The sequence below is a fragment of the Harpia harpyja genome, chromosome 9 (assembly GCF_026419915.1).
Source record: "Harpia harpyja isolate bHarHar1 chromosome 9, bHarHar1 primary haplotype, whole genome shotgun sequence".
NCBI lineage: Eukaryota > Metazoa > Chordata > Aves > Accipitriformes > Accipitridae > Harpia > Harpia harpyja.
The window spans coordinates 19,386,530-19,406,559 of NC_068948.1; the positions used below are offsets into that span (position 1 = coordinate 19,386,530).

Sequence of the window (20,030 nt, forward strand, 5' to 3'; positions counted from 1 at the left end):
TAATTTGTTGTTCAAAAAAAATTTTTCGGGATATCTTAAAATAAAAATAATGTCTGCTGCCAATTAAAGCTGCCGTAGGTTACTCGGGACCAGCCTCCGGAGAGGCCGGGAGCGACGCTTCACGCTGGGAGCAGACCGCTGCCGGGGCGCCGGGCAGGGCCGCCGCTTCCGCGGAGGTTTGGGGGCAGGAGGGCTTCGTTGTCACTGCGGAGCGGTTTGGGGGGGGCAGGCGAGAGGGAAGAGCGGGGCTGGCGGCGGGGCCCTGCGGGCTGGGCTCCCACCAGCGTGCCTGCGAGCAGGTGCTTGCCCACGGGCGCAGGTGGGAACGGCCCAGCCTCCGCGGGGCGCCGCTCCGCGCCCGCGGGAAACAGCTCGCCCCTTTCCGTCCCGGACGCAGGGTGGCAGCCCCCGTCGTGGCCCTTGGTGGGGAGGGGCGGGCCGCGACCCCCTCCGCCGCCCGCCCCGACGGCGCGGGTTGAGCGGCGCAGGTGGCAGCGGGGTGCGGCGTACGGGCCTCCCCCTCCCGCGGGTGACAGTCCAGCATCGCCCCCCAAAACCCCCCACCGCGGCCGAGAAGGGTGCTGGCCCGGCGGCGCCCATGCGTGGGGCCGCAGGAACAGCTCCGTCTCCAGGTCGCGCCGGCCGCGGATGGGACCCCGGAGGGGGCATGTGGAGGCTCCTGGCGGAAAGCTGCAGCCCATCAGGCAGAGAGCGCAGCTCCCGTCGGGGAGCCGGGCCGGCGCCCCCCTCCACGCCCGGCCCAGCCAAGCGCCCTCTCCCCGGGTAGGGAAGAGGCTTCCCCGGGGAAATCACTCTCCCAGGTGCCCCGGGGCCGGACGCGCCCGTCCCGGTGGGCCCATCGCCTCCCCGGCGCACTCGGGAGGACGACATCCCGGGCGGGGCCGGGAGCCCGGGGCTGCCGCCAGCCGCCCCATCCACGGTGAATTCTCCTCCGTCCTGGAGAAAAACGGACAGAGCTGGGGGTGCGGTTGGCAGTCGGCACAGCCCCCGAGCTCCGGCTGGAGCGGCGGGACCCCCCTGGACCTCCAGCCCCGCTTCTCAATCGCGGAGACGGAGGGCGGGAGGAGAGCCTGGCGCAGCCCGCAGCCCTGCTGCTTCCTCTTTCACGCTTAAAAACAAATCCTAATTTAGACCCTCAACACCCCGGACCGTGTGTACATCCCCCCCGCTGCTCTCCCCGCGAGTGTTGCTTTTCCAATTGTCCCGATTAACCTATGGGGCTCCCGCGCGGCGCGGAGCCTCCGCGGCGGCCGGGACGGCGCGGTCGCGTCTAATTGGCTTATTGGGCTTCTCCCCCCCTACACACCCGGGTAAGAGGATCTGAACAGCATCTTCTCTTGTCGAGCCTAGAAACTTGAAAGCTCCTCCGCCAAGAGAACACGGGGAATCACACGGTCAGCAAGTTTAAAGGAAGCAACTAAAAAAAAATCACAGGGTTTTGCAGTAGGGAAAAAGTACAGGAACTTCAACGCAAACCGTAGATGAATTAAAAAAAAAAAAAAGAAAGAAGGAAAACTCGACCCCTTCGGCCCGGCCGGCACACAGCGCCGGTCCTCAGCCGCGGATATTCCGCAGCCAGCGGTGCGGTGCGCCCGGCTCCGCGGCCACCGCCCGCCCCAGCAGCAACAGCCGCCGGCGTGCCCGGGGCTCGGGGCAGCCTCGGAGCGGCACGGGAGTGCCAGGGGAGCCCGCCCCCCCGCTCCCCTCTTTCTGTGACCTGCCTAGATTATTAGTAAGGACATCTGCGGCTGGCAAGGGAACAAGTGTTACCAAAACCAGAACCGGCTGTTTTTCCAAATGAGCAATATGTTAATTCCTCATCCCCCCCTCTGGTTTCTTTAAAACCTGGCACAAATACATCAATAGCGGAGAATAAGGAGCCTTTGCAGAGAACAAGTGGCAGTTTTGAATTTACCTTTTGTGTGCGCCTCAGATGCAATCTTGAGGCATTTTCTCCTCTCTCGCACAGAAAAAGAGTGTTAATCTGCCCTATCTTGGGACCCAAAAGGATTGGAGTGGAGTAGATATTCACTGGAATCACATAGGGGAATAAGGGTCTTGCTTTATTGAATCATCAAATCCCAGGAATGAAGCTCTTAATTAATTATGGGTGCTAAAAATTCAGGCCAGCTGTTTCTTTTTACTTGGCTCTGACAGAGAAAGACAAAGTCTACATCGAGATCTTCTAAGGCGCATTCAGCATAAATCAGCGCCCTCGGCGGCGCTCCCGGCCGCGGCGCGGCCCAGCGGTGACAGATGGCGCATTGTCCCCGCATTCCTCCACCGCGCCTCCGCGGTCGCGGAAGCGGCCGCCCGGCCCGGCCCAGGAACCTTTCTCTGCCGGGAAAGGGCTCGTCCGGGGCCGGCGAGGAACGGGCCGCGCCCGGCCGAGGTGTCGGCCCTGCCCGACGGGGCGGCCGCGGGAGAGGGCTCCTGCGCGGGCGCTGCGTTTTCTTGCCCGACAGCGCTCCGCAGGCCGCCTCCTTCCCCGCCGGCAGCTCCAAAGCCCCGCTTCCAGCTCCTGCCCCCGCTCCCGGGCTGTGGCGGGAGCCCCCAGGCCTAATGCCCCCCCGGCCCCGCGCCCCGATGTGGACCCCGCTGCAGCCGGCACCCTCGGTGCTACCTCCACCGGAGCGCCTAACGCTGACCCGAGGGGACACGGGTGTCCCCAACATGGGTGCTTCTACTCCCCCCAAAGGCAGAACCGTTTTCCTGCGCGGTCGCGAAAGCGCGGGGTCCCCCGAGAGGGCTGCGCCGCGCTCCGGGGCTGCTTCCCGCAAGGGGCTGGAGGCCCCGGGCGTCGCAAGGGTGCGGAGACCCGCACAGGAGGTGCGGCGCTGCGGCCCGGAGAGGTCACCCCGCATCCCGTTCCCCGCTCCCTCTTTTGGGGGGCGGCTGCGTTTGTTTAATACCCCTTACTCAACGGGAGCACACGGCGTTATTTTCACGGCTGATGTGCGAGCGCAGGGGAGCCCGCGGCGGGGCGGCGGCCGGGTGCTGCCCGAGCCCCTCTCGCCTCCCCTTGCACGTTTGGTGGCACGGAAACCTTCGCCGGTTCGGCCCGGCGAGGCCAAACGCGACGGGCGGCCGGAGCAGGGGCGCCCAGCAGCTCCTCAGTGTCCTGCCCCGCCGGGCCAGCCGGAGCGGCTCCCGGCCAGGGGTTCCGCCGCCGGGCGCTGCCAGCCTCCTCAGCCAGGAATCTCTTCACCAGAAAATAAATGTCCTCCGCAAGGCGTTACTCATCTGTTATAATTAGAGCATGTGCGAACTCGCAGCGTGCCGGGAGCCCGGCTCGGGCTGATGCAGGCGCTTGTGCAAGAACCACCTCTTTCTGCCGCTGCGGTGCTGCGCGTCCGGCCCGGCAAGGGGCCCGGCAAGGGGCCCGGCGCGGGGCCGCATCCTGCCCTCGGCCGGCGGGCAGCACTGCCCTGCGCCCGCCTGCAGGGCCCGCCGGGCCCGGCTCGCCCCTGCGGCCGGGACAGGGGGGTCTTGGTCCAGACACCTCTTTTCCAGAGAAATTGGCTTGTATTTGCTTAAAGCAAACCACAGACCTCTCCACGCTCATGCCTGATGGATGCAAATGTAAATGTGCACTTATTTAATTGGATCAGGTCCCAAGATAAAAGAGATAAACGGCTCCCAGTTTGCCAAGTTATTTTCAGAGGCATGCAGTGATGTGTGGAGGGAAAGTTAATGAAGAGGAGAAGAGACACACTGTACTTAAAATACCTCGGGTCTAGACTCGGGGAGGGGGAACCCTCAGACTCCGCCGCGGCGGAGCGGCGGGCGGCGCTGGGCTCCGCGTCCCGGCCCCGGCCCGGCCCGGGCTCCCGGCCCGGCGCGCAGTCCCGCGCAGCCCGGCTCGGCGGAGCCGCGGGTAACCGCAGGTAACCGCCTCACCTGAGCCGCGGCGGCGCGGGGGGAGGCTGCGCCGTACGAGGCAATTAATGCTCTGCCCCCCTTCCCTCCACCAAATTGTTCTCCGCTACTGCTGTCTCCCCTTGTTCCTCCCCGTGTTCTACATCCGTACGCATGAGACATTAACAGACGGTTATTGATACAAACATAGTTTTTGTTGCTAAAGGCCTTCCAAAACAAATTCTCCGGCTGAATGCCAATGTACGCATGTTGGCTGGTGACAGCTGATTAGTGAAATGATTTACGGCCAAGTTAAAAAAAATGATACTGTCAAAGGCAGCAATTTGAAAAAAAGATAAGACAGCACAGCCTCAAGGCTTCCCACTGTAAAGCCACCCAACAAATCTAAACCTACACTACAAATACCTGAAACACTCGAGGAATCAATTGGTCGCAGATTAAATACGGTCTCTATTTTGACTCGCCCTGGTAATCCGCAGCTCTCCACAGGAGCAGCCCCTCGATTTATGCCTCCAGCCTCACCTGCGGCAGGGCCCACTCCTGCCCTGCCACCCCACCAGCCTGCCCGCCATCAGAGACTTAGGCCTCCTTTTTGTTTCAAGACTATTTCCCTCATTAATTGATTAAAAAAATCCCCCCTTCCCTCATTTCTCTGTAGCTCTTCTTCATAAAGAAAGCTTTTGCTCTGCAATAAAGTAAGAGACTTTGATCCCAGATCATCCTCTTAGGCCTTCCAGCTGAAATCAGCGGAGAAACTATGTGGAGTTATTGTTCGCACTTGCTGCACTTCTGATTCAGAAAGGGCTGATTTATTAGCTTGTCAAGGGAAGCATTGTTCAGGAAGGCAATCAAAAAGCACTTACCTAGCTAAACTAAAATTACTGCCTTTTCAGTGGCTAATTTGTATAACTCCCATGGAGGAACTTGGGAAGTGTTTGATGAGGCATAAAATGATGATTAATGAATTTATTGGCCTGCTGCTCATCAAATAGGAGTAGTATATCTTTCCTCTATTGGGCGTTGGGTCTAATGCTACATGTCTGTGTAAAGCAAGTCCAATATGATCTCCTTTTTAGCCCCCTTTTAACCCCCATGACCTGAAGAATATCTCCGTGTAACAGAGGCAACATCAGGGGACTGCAGAGACAAAGAGCCTGTTTGATAAAATGGTAAATGAGAAACGCGAGGAAAGTTGCTGCAGGGACAGATCTGCTCAGTTTTCAGCTTTCAATCACTTTGACTACTGAAGTGGGAAGAATGTAGAAACTAGATAAGGTGTGAGAAGCGAAAAGAAAATGACAAACCAATTTTAACTTTCATAAAGGATCCAGCCAAACAACTTCATTGCTACTTGAAAGAACGAATGAGTGCGGAAGTGGTGGGATTCCCGAGCGATCAGGCACGCTGCAGTCCCTCACCACCCAGCCATGCAGGGAGAGATGGGCAATGTACCCCCAAACTGGCCATATCCAGGACTAGCTTGTAACCTAATTGGTGCTCTGATCAGATTTGATGCAACCATTTTGAGCCCAGAAATTCTATGTTCTTTTTCCTCCACTGAAATAGCTTGGGGCTTTCTTCTCTGATCGGTGTTTAATGCTTGGATCACTATTTTGGGTCTAAGGGCTTCTGAGAGAAATTACATACTTTCCCCCTTTTAAAAGCCCATACTAAATTACTTGTGATTTAGTGCCCACCTGCATACACATGTGACTGACAAGGTATCTTATGCTCTACACACTGCTCTGCATGTGCAGATCAGAAGATCAGAAACATTGTTGACATTCTCAAAAACTTAAATTTCCCTGAGATTTGGAGTCAGAGATCCTCCTAGGATTGAATCAATTTAGCTCTTAGCTTCCACAAACCGTTCCATGTTCCCGCAGCTCTGAAGCTTGTTGAGGGATCTGCAACTCGCACATCTCCCAGCAAAGGTGCACATGCCTTAGCTGCAGCCCGCTGCCAAAAAGGCAGCTTCTCTCATTACCTTTTGGGGCTTCGCAGAAGTACCCTCAGGCCGGCGTGTCAGCAGCCCACTGTGCTGAAGACTAAGAAGGTGCAACAAGAACATTTTGCAGAACTACCGATGTAGCGATCAACACTCGCTGAAATGATGTGATATTTCAGGCTCCGATAAAGCTCAGAGGAGCAGGAAATGGTAGTGCGGAGGTGCCTGGCAATAGCAGCAGCCTGTCTTCCCTCTCTGTGCCTTCCCTTTGTGCCTCTGCATGCGAAGCCAGAGCACAGCCTGCTCCGTGCTCCTTCAGAGGGGAGTCAAGAATTAAAAGTAGGCTCTACGAGAAGCAGAGCAAAACTCCTTCCTTTTGCTGCCTCTTTGTGTTACAGTTCAGTCTTGTGTATTTTTCCCTTTCCATGATCTGCTCTGGGCTGCATCAGAAGATGCTTCTTTCTGAAGACCTCCATGAGGTGCATGGGAACTGTCTGAGGCTCGCCAGAATCTAACACTGACCCCATCAGACCAATGGGCCACTGTAGCTATTTTGTGGCCTAGATCTCAGCCCTGGAAGGCAGGAGAAAAGCTCTCATTAACTTTAAGGGATGTTAGCTCATATTCTCTCTGAAGGGTAAATTTGGCTGTCCCATGCTAGGTAACTGTAATTTCAAACATTCTTGTTTGCAAAATACAAGGTATATAACATACCAAGAATGGTTCATTTTTCCAGATCTGTTTAGAAATGGTTTCTGGAATGGTAGAAGGAATAAACTCCTGACCAATCTTTCATTTCCCACAGTGGAGGCTGTGGGAACAAATCAAAACAAAACTTCCCTGAGAATACACGTTGGTTTCCTTGACAAAAGGAAAAAGGCACCCACTTTATGTTTACAAGATCAGAAAACATTTATTTAAATGCTACCAAACTGGTATTTGTCTGAGGCACTTTTAGCTGAAATGATCCTCTGGAAAATAATGTTTATAAACATCCTTGAACAAATAGCACTCTCCTGACACAAGCCTACCATCAACGTACTGCTCAACAAGTTTTATCTGCAAGTCCTTGACCTGTGACTGCTTTTACAAAGGCTCTCTGTTCATTAGCAATTTCAGGTCACTTTAAGTACTTGTGTCATGAACACACAGCACAGCTGTAAAATATATGTATTAAATACCAGCTGCATTAATATAGGGGCTTATTTTCCTCCACTTGGCTCCCAAAAGTAACATGATCTTACACGTTGATGAAAAAAGACATAGTTATATTTGCATAATTACAGCAATATTGTAGGTCTTTAGTGCAACAGACCTAAGAGGCTGATTTATGATTAAATATGTATGGCTAAAAGTTACCATGCTGGGTAGTGTGCATAGCATTAGACAATGACAGTTTTGGGGCATAATTGCTTTAATGTGGGCAATTAAGACTAAGTGCATGTGATTTTAGTGTCTGCCCTACATTCCTCTGAATGATTACAATGATCAATACACATGATTTGTAAGTCGCTTCCTATTGATCGAATGGTAAAATGTTTGACCTTCCTTTGAGGAAGTAATTTGCTAAATTATGACACCACGTAAAGTCTTTCTTGGTTCAGAGGTGAGGGGTAATGGTGCTCAGAACTAGAAAAAAAAAATATAATTTTTCCCCCTTTTCCTGAAAGTAAGTCTCTGTAATGTCCCTTCCAAGTTGCCGACTTCACCTGTGGAGAGAGGAGTCTGGCACACTCATCTTTGAAATTAACAGAGGGAAAAAAATTGAATTGCAAATTCAGTCCATCTCTACAAGAATCCCTCTTCATGAACTTTATCTGTTTACACCTCTGTGCTAAATCACCAGGAAACTCTTGACCACAAATCTCTGTTGTTTGTGAGTGGCTGGAGCAATATGTGCAGCAGCAAAGTTGGGGAAACGGAGCACTCTGTGAGTGCTGTGAGCAGCTGGGACACGTGGCAGGGCTTCCTGGGCTGCCTGCCAGACTTAATTTTGCTCTGCATGCACAGAACCGAATAGCCTTCACTATATCACATTAGCAGGTACGAAAAGAAAAACAAGGAAGTGTTCATGAAAACATGTTAGCTGATGAACGGTAACTTTGTTACGGCTGAGGCACCTCCTCCATGCTACAATTGCCATCCTAAATGTACACAGTAGCAAAGTAGATCAAAATTAATAGGTAGCAGTGCACTGAGATGTGCCCTGCTCCAGGGGCTGTTCTGTGCTGCCCAGGGGAATGGTGATTATCCCTGATCCCAGCAAACCACATGTACAGGGCAGAGCCACCACACTGAAAATATGTATTACCTAAGGGATTCTGGTACCCCAGAAGGGAAGACCCATACAGACTCCCCTCTCCCTTTAGGAGCCACTTCACCAGAGTGTTTTCAGACAGCAGCAGTGCTTCCTGGCATGCCCTCCACCGAGTATATGTGTGCTCAACCAAATTTAGTGTTACAGGTGTCATAGTTCAATACCAGAAATTTGCACAGTCCTTACTGTTTGTTTTTGAATTTTCTGGGCTTTAAGCTTGTAGCACTTTGCTCCATTGGGGTCTAGTAGCAGTGCAGCCATGCACGGCCCTCCTCAGCCCAGCTAGACTGAGTGAAAAGGCCTAAAATAGCCAGCTGGATCTTGAGTCTTGGGGTCACTTGCAAAAGCCCTCTTTTGATTAGTTTTGTACACCAATCCAATTGTGCCACCCAGGCAAAGTCAACTGTTCAACTGTCCAACTAACAACTGTTCAAAATCTACCTTCAAACAATTCAGATTTCATCTTTTCAAACTAAACCACAATCTATGCACAAACTTTCCAGATTTCATCCTTTCACATTGAACGGCGCTCTCCACTGCATCTCACAGACAAGGCTTCACAAAGTAAGCCAGTCTTCCTGCAGTAATACTCTAACATCAACAAACACCCACATGAAGGCTTCCACAATAATACTCCAACATCAACCAGGCCCTGCATCAAAAATTCCATGTTCTCCATAAAAGTCCACCCTACAGTAACAGCTGGTGAATAAACACTATCCTCACCAAAGCCAAACACAGCAACAACTGGTGCAAAGTTAAAATCCCATGTGTGGTGCAATGTTGTAGGTGTGAGCTAACGCAGAGATGCGCTTGGAAGTTGCAAAGTGCACAACCTATGGTTTAATATGGCATTTTATTGGGGAATGTGTGTTCTTCCTGGGGGAACTGTACAAGCAGAAGCTGTTTAAGGACAAGATAGGAACCATTTTTCAGGTCTCTGACACCGAGAGTAAGAAGTGGTACCTGTGCTGTAGCACAGGGTTTTCCTGTCCCTTTCCTTTTCTGTCCATTTCCTTCTAGGCCCAGTCAGGTGCTGCGGGAAAGAGAGAGAAATATTTAGGACAGGATTAACAACCTCAGTGTCCCTGTCCCCAAGCACAGTTTAACCCAAGCCTGCAGTCATGCTGGGAGGCCACTCTCCCCTGCTTTACCAGGATGCGATACCTCGCATTTTCTGCCCAAAACACGCCATTGGCCCATCTGACGTGATTCAAGGTTCCTACCCCACCGACACCTCCCTGAGGTACCTCAGTGTTTCCCTTCGAAGCCCCCCCGGTGCCGTCCCCCCCGCCAGGTACCTCAGTGTTTCCCTTCGAAGCCCCCCCGGTGCCGTCCCCCCCGCCAGGTACCTCAGTGTTTCCCTTCGAAGCCCCCCCGGTGCCGTCCCCCCGCCAGGTACCTCTGTGTTTCCCTTCGAAGCCCCCCCGGTGCCGTCCCCCCCGCCAGGTACCTCAGTGTTTCCCTTCGAAGCCCCCCCGGTGCCGTCCCCCCGCCAGGTACCTCAGTGTTTCCCTTTGAAACTTCCCCGGTGCCGCCCCCCGCCAGGTACCTCAGCGTTTCCCGCCGAAGCCCCCGGCACCGCCCCCGCTCTGAGGTCCGGCAGCCGCCGCCCCTCACGCCCCGACGGCGGCGCTGCCCTCGCTCCGCGCCGCCTCAGCGCTTCTCGTCCGGAGCAGCCGCCGACTCCCCGGCCCCCTCCTTCGTTCCCCTGCCCCGGCGTCACCCTCGGCCCCACGGCCAGCATCCGAGCCCTGCCCAACGGTCAGCCCAGGGCTCCCATCCCTCAAAGCCACTCTTGTGTTTCCTGCCTCATCCCAGCCCTGCCCCAGCCCCGGCCCGGCCCGGCCCACAGCATCTGGCACACACCAGCGGCTGCAGGGGCCCCTCTCCCGCCCGGGGTGCTCCATCCTGGCTCCCCCCAGGCCGAAAGCAGCCAGCTGGATCTGGAGTCTTGAGGTCACTTGCAGAAGCAAACTTCTGGTTAGCTTTCCACAGCAATCCAACTGCACCACACAGGCAAAGTCAACTTTGCCCCTGTGCTGCATCTAACAGGTACCTACAAACTGTCCAAAACCTACCTAAAAACTGCCCAGACTTCACCAGTTCAGATTAAACTGCTGCCTTACTCTCTCTGCTACATCTCACAGACAAGGCTTCACAACGTAAGCCACTCTTCCTGCAGTAATGCTCCAGCATCAACAAACTCCCGCCTGTAGACTCTCTTGCTCTCTCTGGGGGTCTGCGCTACCCTACCCGCTGGCAGCGACACTGCCCCCACCATGGCCAAAACACTCCAGGAACTGGTGCAAAGTTAAGACTCCATGTGTGGATCAGCCTGTTCTTTTCCACCTTACCCAAACCTGAGGCATCCCCAATCTCCCACGCTGTGCTTAGCCTCCCCCTTCTTCTCCCCAGCTGCTGCACTCCTGGTGCCCCACACCCTGGCCTCAGGTGAGGAAAGCAGCGGGAACATGTGATCCTTGTGCACAACGTGCTCACTTCCATGCTACTGGTGAAGGTAGTATAATAGACAAGGAGGACAGAGACGCTGAAATAATTACAGTACGGAAGGTGGAAGATGAAAAATACCACAAATCATGTAGCTAGTGAAAAACATCTTATTTACTGGTTGCCGTGTCAAGCACACATACCGTTACACAATGTCCTACTCTTAAATCCTTTTTGTAAGGAGAAGAGAGCATCAAAGAATTCATAAATTCCCCAAAACAGCAGTATTGAACAACGAATTAAAACTACAAAGCAGTTAGAATTCATGGTTAGAAAAAAGTTCAGTCAAACAAAGGGCAGACACTTGTTGAGAAACTGAAGGTGAATCTGCTTGCCAGACCTGAAAGGACAGCTTCTCCTGGAGCTCACCAGCCACTGCTGAGCCATCCCTTGGGGGAACTTCTTTTTTCTAGCCTGAGATGATGCTGGGACACCAGTTACAGGCAGACTTTCTGGGATGAACAGGACTACTCTGGAAACTCAGCTCTGAAAGTCCTCACTTCCCCATCCCTAACCCTACCCCAGTCATATGCCTGAGCACCACGAGTGAAGTGTCTGGCTCTAAACCATAATCAGCTTGTATCTGGATTTTGAACATTTCTTTTAGTTTTCTTCCAGGGGCTTAATGATCATCACAGAGGCTTAAGGTTCCCCAGATGTCTCATTCTTGAGAAACCTTACAGAACCAAGTTATAATGCTACACAGTATACTATAGTCACTCTTTGCTACAACTGGAAAAAAAAAAAAAAGACACAGTCATGGATAAACAGTAAATAAATAATTCTACACTCAGCTTCCCACTTTCTTACTGATAGTATCATCCCCTTGGCAGTAATCCATTCTCAGCAGGTTCCCATGCAACTAGTATACAAGCATTTGGGTCCCATTTCTGGATGACTTGAGTTGAGCTAGAGCTGGTGGTTATCACTGGGGATTGCATCAGGACAAGAGGATAGGAAACTGGTGGTGGCAGTACTAATCCACTGTTAAACATGAGAAGAAAAAGTTAGAGTGCCAGGCAGGGTGCCTTAGTGCTGAGAAAGCTGTTTATACTCCACTTTGAAAATTTTCCCAGCACAATGCGTTCAGATAGATGTATTTTCATTACTTCTCATTTAAACTACTTCTTCTTTAGCTACCTCCTTTTTCACATCAGACAAGTAGATTAACTCTCCATTTGAATTATGTGTTACCATTCTTATTCTAAGAATGTGCAGAGACTGATATATCCATCATCTTATGAGAGACTTGTTGAGGAACCAACATGAGAAGGTGAAAGCTGCTATCTGCAGACCAAGACGTAAGAACTGTGTCAGTAAGCACCCCTACATGAGTCCAACCCATCAAGATAAATCTACTGGAGGAGGAGGAAAAGGCGGAGAGGAACAGAAGTACATCTTAGACAAGCACAAATTGAAATCAAGCTATAGATTGGCACTGGGGCTGCAGAAGGCTCAAGGGTGGTGCCAAAGCCGGGGCAGAGCCCAGCACTCTGGGCACCAGTAACTGGGCGTGAAAAGCAGTGGCCAAGGAGACTTATGAGGGGACTCCTGCCACCGGCACAAAGCCAGCACAAGGCTAGTGGCCCCCAGCACTGGCCAGGCCCTGGGTTGCAGGGGGAACCACAACCCACAAAGCAGCTTACACCACCATTGTGTAATAGATAAATCTGTGGATAATTGCACAAATTGTACCAACCTGCTGGCTGGCTGTTGGCACATCCGCACACACAAGAAACAGAAAGAGCCTGGTCTCTGATGGTTCACTGAGGGAGGCCTTGCCCTCTGCCACTGAATCCCTGCCAGTGGAGAAGCCAGGAAAACTCAGCAGAGCAGAGACAATAATGGAACAGCAAGATTTGTTCATATTGTGGTATCACCCTGCATGGCAAGACAGGAGGAGAAAACAGACAAACTAGGCTCATGCTGCCTTTTCTCATTGCTTCTCTATGGGCAAAACTCAACATCAGGGCCTCACCTGCCTTAGTAACATAGTTTTCTCCCCTTTTTATTTTTTAATATTTTCTTTTTAAATATACTGTGCAGTGGAAGTCCTGACCTTGAATTGGGAATCAAGCCATTGGATATTCTTTTCTTAAAACTCTCCATCTGCTGAGGTCTGATGTCAAGCTTTTCAATTTAAAAGATATGAGCTGCTGCCATAGTTTTCTCTGAATCTGTTTCCTGGAGAGCATGTTCCCAGGTTTTGTTCAGCCTAAACCTTCCAGGCTCTGAATATGCTCTATTTTCTCATGGGACCACAACATAGGCTCCACTTGACCTGGAGGTAGCACCTGTATCTGAGTTGGCATCTGGCAGGGATCCAGTCACCTAAAAAGATGCCTCTATGGCATCTTAGAGCCCTTTGGAGCATCCAAGCTATGCCCATGGGATGCAGGATCTTTGAGAGACCTGCACTGGGGCAGCCGCTGGTGGCCAGGGAGGTACTGTAGGGCACCTCAAATAAAAGAAAAAGGTGTGAGTGAGTGAATCTCAGCCCTAAACACTTTTATAGTCAATAGCAAGAAAAGGCACTTTACAACATGATTCATTTCCTCTTAAAATCAATGTCTAAAACTAATCAGAGGATTGACACACTGAAATTGCTGATCTTGCTCTACTGACTGTAAGCAGAGCCCACGGGGACTAAATCAGGTGTCTGTGTTGTAGACGTCTAAAGCTAGGTGAGATGACTTCACCCAAAGCTACATACAGATGGGCCCCTCCCTGCTAGTTACCCATCTTCAGAATTATAAAAAAACTTTCAGTGATCCGAATCTAACAAAAACCAGATCTACCTACTATAAAATAGATATAGTATGACTTTTTACTGATTCTAGAAATTGTGTTAATGAGTATTTACAAATAATCACTTGTAAAAATCTTTTCAGTCCAAATATCTCTACTACATAAATTTAAGTACCATTATAGTACACAATAAAATTGGATAGTGTTTTCTATAATAAACAGACAAGATCTCAAACTCTTAGTTACATTGGAACTTTACTCATTAACACTTCCATTGGTTTTCCATTGAAATATTTACGGAAGAAGATAAAACTCCATGACCCTTACTCAGGAATGCCCATAATCACATAATTAGCTGTAAACGTAGAGCCACTGAAGTTGATGAGACTTCAACACATAATTAAAGTGCATTTTTGAGTCAGGATGGGTTCCTCACACAGGACTGTACGTAGGAGAATCTAGGCCAAAAATTTAACTGTTTCCTTAAGGTGTGAAATAACATAAAATACTTGATCAATCAAATGACTACAAGAAAACTAGCATTTGCATAACTAAGTTACTAGTTATGATGAGAACGAAAAAAAGGGGAAATATTAAAAGGTGTCAATATAGGAATGGGAAAAGAAAAACTTTGAATGCAAAACTAGTAGCAGTATTCATGGGATTTTGCAAGTTTAAAATGTAACTGACACATTTCTTTGTTGCTGTTAATTTTTTTTTGCCTTTGTATTAACTGTATTGCTTTGATGAATATTTTTAAAAATAAAATAATGGCGATCACTCAAGCTGCTTTGAAGTATTTCTGAGTCGAATGACTGGTAGCATTTATTGATTTCATAGTGTGACACTAGAAGTTTTGATATGGGATTTTAAAAAATTATATTTGAAGTTAAAAGAAGACATCTTGATTAAAGCCAGAACAAATTGTTTGGCTGAGATTCAAACTCTGGTTCACATGCCTTTCCAAGCTTGTAGATTCACTTGCTTGCTAGGGAAAGCCCATATGCTTTAAATGGATGAGTTAAAAATTCATGCCATGGAAGAGCAGGAAACTGCTTCAAAGTTGGGAACCAACAGAACAGCTTAAACCATAAGGGAAAAATATATTCATAGACATTAGATATAAGAATGAGGCAGAGAGGTCTTGTGTTTAAGGGGTTCAACTCTGAGCCACAGACAGCGTGACCTTGAAACAAATCCCATAGTCTTCTGTGCATCCGTTGCCCATATGCAAACTACTGATAATATCGTTCTCATCTTCTACTTTGCAGGAAGCTGTGAAGATGAATAGCAGCTATATGATGCTGTAAGTCATATGGCTGGCTAAAGAGATGATTTGTTGGGTTATCAGTTTAAATCTCAAAGAGGCTGCAATGAATGCTACTGATCTTGCGGGTGCAATCACTCATTGCCAACAGTCTTCTGGGTAAATTCTAGTTCAAAAGGTACCTCAGAGACCCCACCACACAGGGAACCAAGTCTCTGTGCTGGCCACTTCTGCTGAAATGCTTGACGTACTCATGGCTTCTCAAGGTGAGGGGGGAACACCTAGAAAAGGACTGACCCATACCTGAGGGCTGCTCAGTACTTCAGGATCCAGCAAAGTCCTACAGCTGCCTCCTCCTCTCCAGTCCAGTAAACCAGGACAGTGTCCTATGTGGCTTAAAGAAACAGGAGTGGAAGTAGGAGTTCTTCAGCGTGAACCAATACCATTAAATCTTCATAGAGATCATCTGCTCAAAAGCCACTTGAGTCCTCGTTCTTTAAATAACTGACCTGAAGCACCTGCTCCCAGGGTAGTTTCTGCATCTCAGGAGAAGACGATCACTTCTTTTTTCGACCTTCTTCCATCGGTGGTGTCACTGGGGATGAGACTGACTTTTAAAGGAAACATTCACTAGTGCCATTTGGGAGGATCATGAAGAAAAAATACCTTGTCAGTTTTGCAATGGAAAATGTAATAACTCACCAGCAGGCTATTGACCGAGTTGTTAAACTCTTGGGGGGGGGGGGGAACCTGTTAGGTGAGCTGGTTAATATCAAGGCTCACCACTCACTTCTGCATACTACAGACCATGTCAAAAGCTTTCCAGTAATCAGTAGAGCTTAAGAAAAGTCTCTGATTAACTTTTCTTTCATCTTTCTCTTTTCCATCTGGTGTTAAAGATCAAACCTTCAGTTCCTCTACTCTTTTAAGCCTTGCCTGTTTGACAGCAAACTTCTCATCCATCTTAAATCTAGTGTGGGCTAGAATGTCTTTCAGCAGTGGCTAGAGGGTAGATATATTATCAGATACTAACCATATTGCTCTTTCTCTTTTTACTTTAGCTCTGTATTTGTTATTATAGGGTATCTTTGGGTTTTCTGAGTGTTCAGTTTCTATCCCTCTACTGCAGGATAGTGCTGTGCTGCTAATGCTTTGCAAATCACTGCCTCATCCCTTTCCAGTTTTGGAATGTCCTATCTGTGCTTTGCATAGCTTCTTCCAACTTTACCAGCAGCCCAGGATACCTGTCTCCTGAGACTTTCAGCATCTGTGCTCTTAAAGGCATTACAATGTGGGAATGATGGTGGCTTTGACAGTGCTGGGCCTGTAAAGCTTTAAACTGCACTGCTACCGATTGCCTGCTGGGTAAAGACAGCACCCTCCCCTTTGACAGGGACTACAGTAGGACAGGGATGCTCAGCTACCCTTTAGAAATCCTTGTCTTCTCGGTTGGAAATGGGTAAAGCCTGCTAGAACCTCTAGGACTGACTTAGACCTGGCCCTGATCCTCCTCCCATGGCACTCTTACAGCTATTTCTTAGTAGCAGAAGAAAAGCAGCTGTAATTATTTGCTACGTGGCTTACACAAAACAGAAAAAGAGGTAACACCTCCCCAGCACATTGGGGGCCATCAAGGGCCACCATTTAATGATATAGAGTATTTGGATAATGGTAAATAGAAGACCATCACAATGACTACCTTTCTCATTATTTCAAAATTGGGCGTCTTTTCAGGAAGAGAAGTTCCAGTTTCTTCCTGGTTCTACCACCTAACATCACTTGTAAGCTATGACTTCATAGTCCATGTGAGTTATCAAATCCATTTCAAGCATATTTATTAGGCTAGTTATTACACCAGAGATTCATAAAATGTCTTCATGGCTTTGCAGGGTGAGGCAAAATGTTTGAAAAAGAAAGATGCTAAAAGATATGGGAGGAAGAGGAAAGCTGACTCAGGGAATTACACCTGAGTGGCAACAACCACCTTGTACAACAGCAAGCCTGTGAAGGCCAGGTCTTTATTAGTGAACAGTGCAGTCCGGCAATAGCAGATCTGCAGACACTTGATGTCTACACTATGTTTATCTCAGGGAAATTACTTCAGAATAGCTCTAGTCTGGTCCTGTGAACCGAATGAGTGTATTAGGTGTAGTCCTGGAGAGCATTTTCTCATGTGGTTTAAACAAAAGGAATAAATACAGCTTCTGTGCCCTCAGACCGCTCCATGATATGAACCACAGAGTAGCAACTGGCAATAATCATGCATTTTTCTTCAGTGGTGCTCTCCTGACCCAAAGTTATGTGCTAATTACACTTTCTTTCTGTAATACCTATCACAGGATATATATGTGCCCAATAGGCATGGCGCTGTGTTGGGACAAAAGCTTTTTCATGCAATTTACCATGTCCCTCAAAAATGTGGCCCTGCAATTCCATGCCTATGTAGAACAGGGGGATGTAAGCATGCTTTGCAAACCAGGTTCAAATCTTAAATTTAAAAAAGAAGTAATCAGACTGAACTTCAATACAGCCAGCCTGTCAGTGAGCAGAGTTAAAAGGCGTCTTTGGGGGAAGAGTGGTATGATGCCGTATGTTTGCAGACCTTTCTGCTTTGCTGTTCTGAGCCTGGACTAAAGAATTTGGGTGCTATCACAGTGTGAGCAACATCTTCCTGCTAGGAAGAGTGTAAGAAAGCACCTTTGGAAATGATCGGTTCTGTGTCAGAACCAAAGTAGCTGTTGTCTGATGCTGATCAGTACCTAATACATCAGGAGAAATGCAAAAGCACATTATTGGGCAGATGTAAACAGCCTGCTTTCATAACCTGCTCTCTAGTAGTTAAGAGACTGATTTACATCCTAGAACACAAGGTTCAATATCCTTTTCACTATTTGTTGTATTAATTATAACATTAGGTATTTCTGACTTCCATATAAGCATCTAAATCTGAATCCTTCTAAACCTCAGTCTGAACAATTTGCTGTGGCAGACAGGCCCATGGTTAAATCATGTGTTGTGCAAAAAAGCATTTCCATTTATCAATGCTGAATTTCATACGTTTAACTATCAATTTAGCTGACACTGGAATTCACTTAAAACATTTCTTCACAATGTAATAGATCCTATATGTGTAAGTTCATGCTCATATGGTGAAATGGCAATCAATTGTAGTTAGTTATAAAGACAATTACTCTGCAGCATCACTGCTACAGTTCCTGCAGCTCATGTTAGTGTGGAGGCAAGGATTAATATTAATGAGGACTGAGAGATAGGTGAAAATAATAATAAATGCAAACATTCTGATTAAACAGGAGGAGGCTGTAGAACACTAAACCAACTTTGGAAAGGAGCAATGCCTTGCAATTTTCGTTGGCTCATATCACTAAATTAGGGACATGAATCATCCATCACTACAATATTTCAGTTTTAAAGCAGCACAGCTTTGATTGCGGGACAGTTCTGCTGATAGAAAAGCCTGAGGGACATAACTGTGGGTCAGACTTCCAATTTTTAAAAATTTGTTGGTTGTATGTTACATGCAGATTACAGACATGTTTTGTGTTACACAGTTTGCCAAACTGCCTTTTATTTGCTAAAGGGACCTGAACTATGAAAATAAATGAGCTATTTTGTAGTTAACGATGTGCACAGGCTCCTGTTGAAATGCTTGGAGAATATACTACCTTTCCATACTAAATTTAATTCTGCAGATAATATTTGCTTGGCAAATCATGTCTTTTAAATGTGTATTTATCATCTCAGGAAGTTTAAATGATGGCACATACCTCCTTTTTTGGTTGCAGGGTAAGTACTCATTTTGATAAATCTAAGTTTCCCATAACTTGGTTAGCAGAGTAGCCAACTTATTTGCCTCACAGAAGTGTTTTTCAGATTAATTGGTTAATAGTTTGCACTGCTTTGATGTGTACAGTCCACATAGTTATTATGACTTATTTCATATGTTTGGTAAAAGTTTAAAATACTCTTTTCCCCAATAATACACACTTTGATTTCCTTTTTTTACCTTTTTTTTTTTTTTTAGATTTCTAAACTACAGTTTCAGTTTAGGGAAAAGCCACTTCATTCCTGGTTCTCTAAAAGCATGGAAAGATGTCAAGTTTTTCAGAGCTGCTGTTGATAGCAGGAAAACCAACACAATCTGGGCAGAATCAGCATCATCATAAATAAAAGAGTAATGTTTTGATTTTGTGCTATAAATAATGAAATAAGCACCTGATTTTTATCCAAAAAATTAAGAGGCATAATTAATTCAGACATGCTTCAGGGTAGCTCTAACATGCACTCTTTGTTCTCATGTTTCTTCTTCTACTTGACACGGTTGCTAGGATGCTACTGCAAAATAATACATATCAGGATCGTTACTACTGGGTTACGTGGGTATGATGCGGTATCACTTTGTGAAATTCTTTTCCCCTTCAGAACCTGATAATTCTGCCAAGCTGTGTGTGATCCCAGCCTCCCACATCAACATATTTTTATTAGGTGGAATGAATGAACAAATGAATGAATGGGAGACTCCTATGTGCCTAGAGGAAGAGCAGAGGCTCTGGAGGCCCCATTATCCCTGGCATGGTGTGCAGCACAGCACGGCTGTCCCTAGCTCAGAACAGAGATATATGTCTCAGGGAGACATCAGCAGGAAGTAAATGATGCCTACACCTCTCAGTGCATACAGAAGGAAAAGCAGCTGGTTCTGTGGCTGAAGGACCAGAGACATTTCCCTGACACCTTTAAGCTTTCGTAAAGGTCTACCCATTGGAGAAGATGCTAGAGCACAGCCAAGAGCAGACCATATGGTCTGGGTTGGGAATGTTGCTTAACCAACTTCAGTCCTTTCTGAAATGGAAATACTTCACTGTCCTCATGGAAGGTAGCGGTTCTGCTCCAAGTACTCTCCATTTCCCAAAAGCTTCATATTCCCTCCACCCTATGGATGCCATCTTTAGGTCAGTAAGAGTAGGTGAAACTCCAATTCCAGCCAACGAATTTCATTAGTCTTTTCCTTTGCTGTTTGCCAAGCGAAGATTTATTATTTTATCAGCTTTTACTTATTTGCTAGCATTCATGAAGCTGATGCATTGGTTGCAGTCTACTTGGACTCCTGCTTACTGGCAACTGCAGACCAAGTCCTGAGGAGCAGCAGGAACGTGAGGCCTGCTACAGTCTCCACAATTAAGGATCTCTTTACTGATGAGTTAGGAAAAAAAAAAAATCTGTCACTCATAGACAATTATTTTGTGGCTCTTACAAGTAATTGTGCCAAGTCAGATTCACACAGATGAAGACAGACTATAAAAGTGACTGATTTAACAATGCAT

General features: G+C 48.0%; 1 long non-coding RNA gene across 1 annotated transcript in view; it reads right to left on the reverse strand.

Annotated features, from left to right (window-relative positions):
* The window catches only part of LOC128145989 (uncharacterized), a 344,835-nt gene that overhangs the window by 23,163 nt on the left and 301,642 nt on the right, over window positions 1-20,030 (reverse strand). The window contains exon 4 of the long non-coding RNA XR_008236644.1: window positions 9,132-9,201. This is a non-coding gene — a long non-coding RNA (uncharacterized LOC128145989). The remainder of the gene's footprint in view (window positions 1-9,131; window positions 9,202-20,030) is intronic.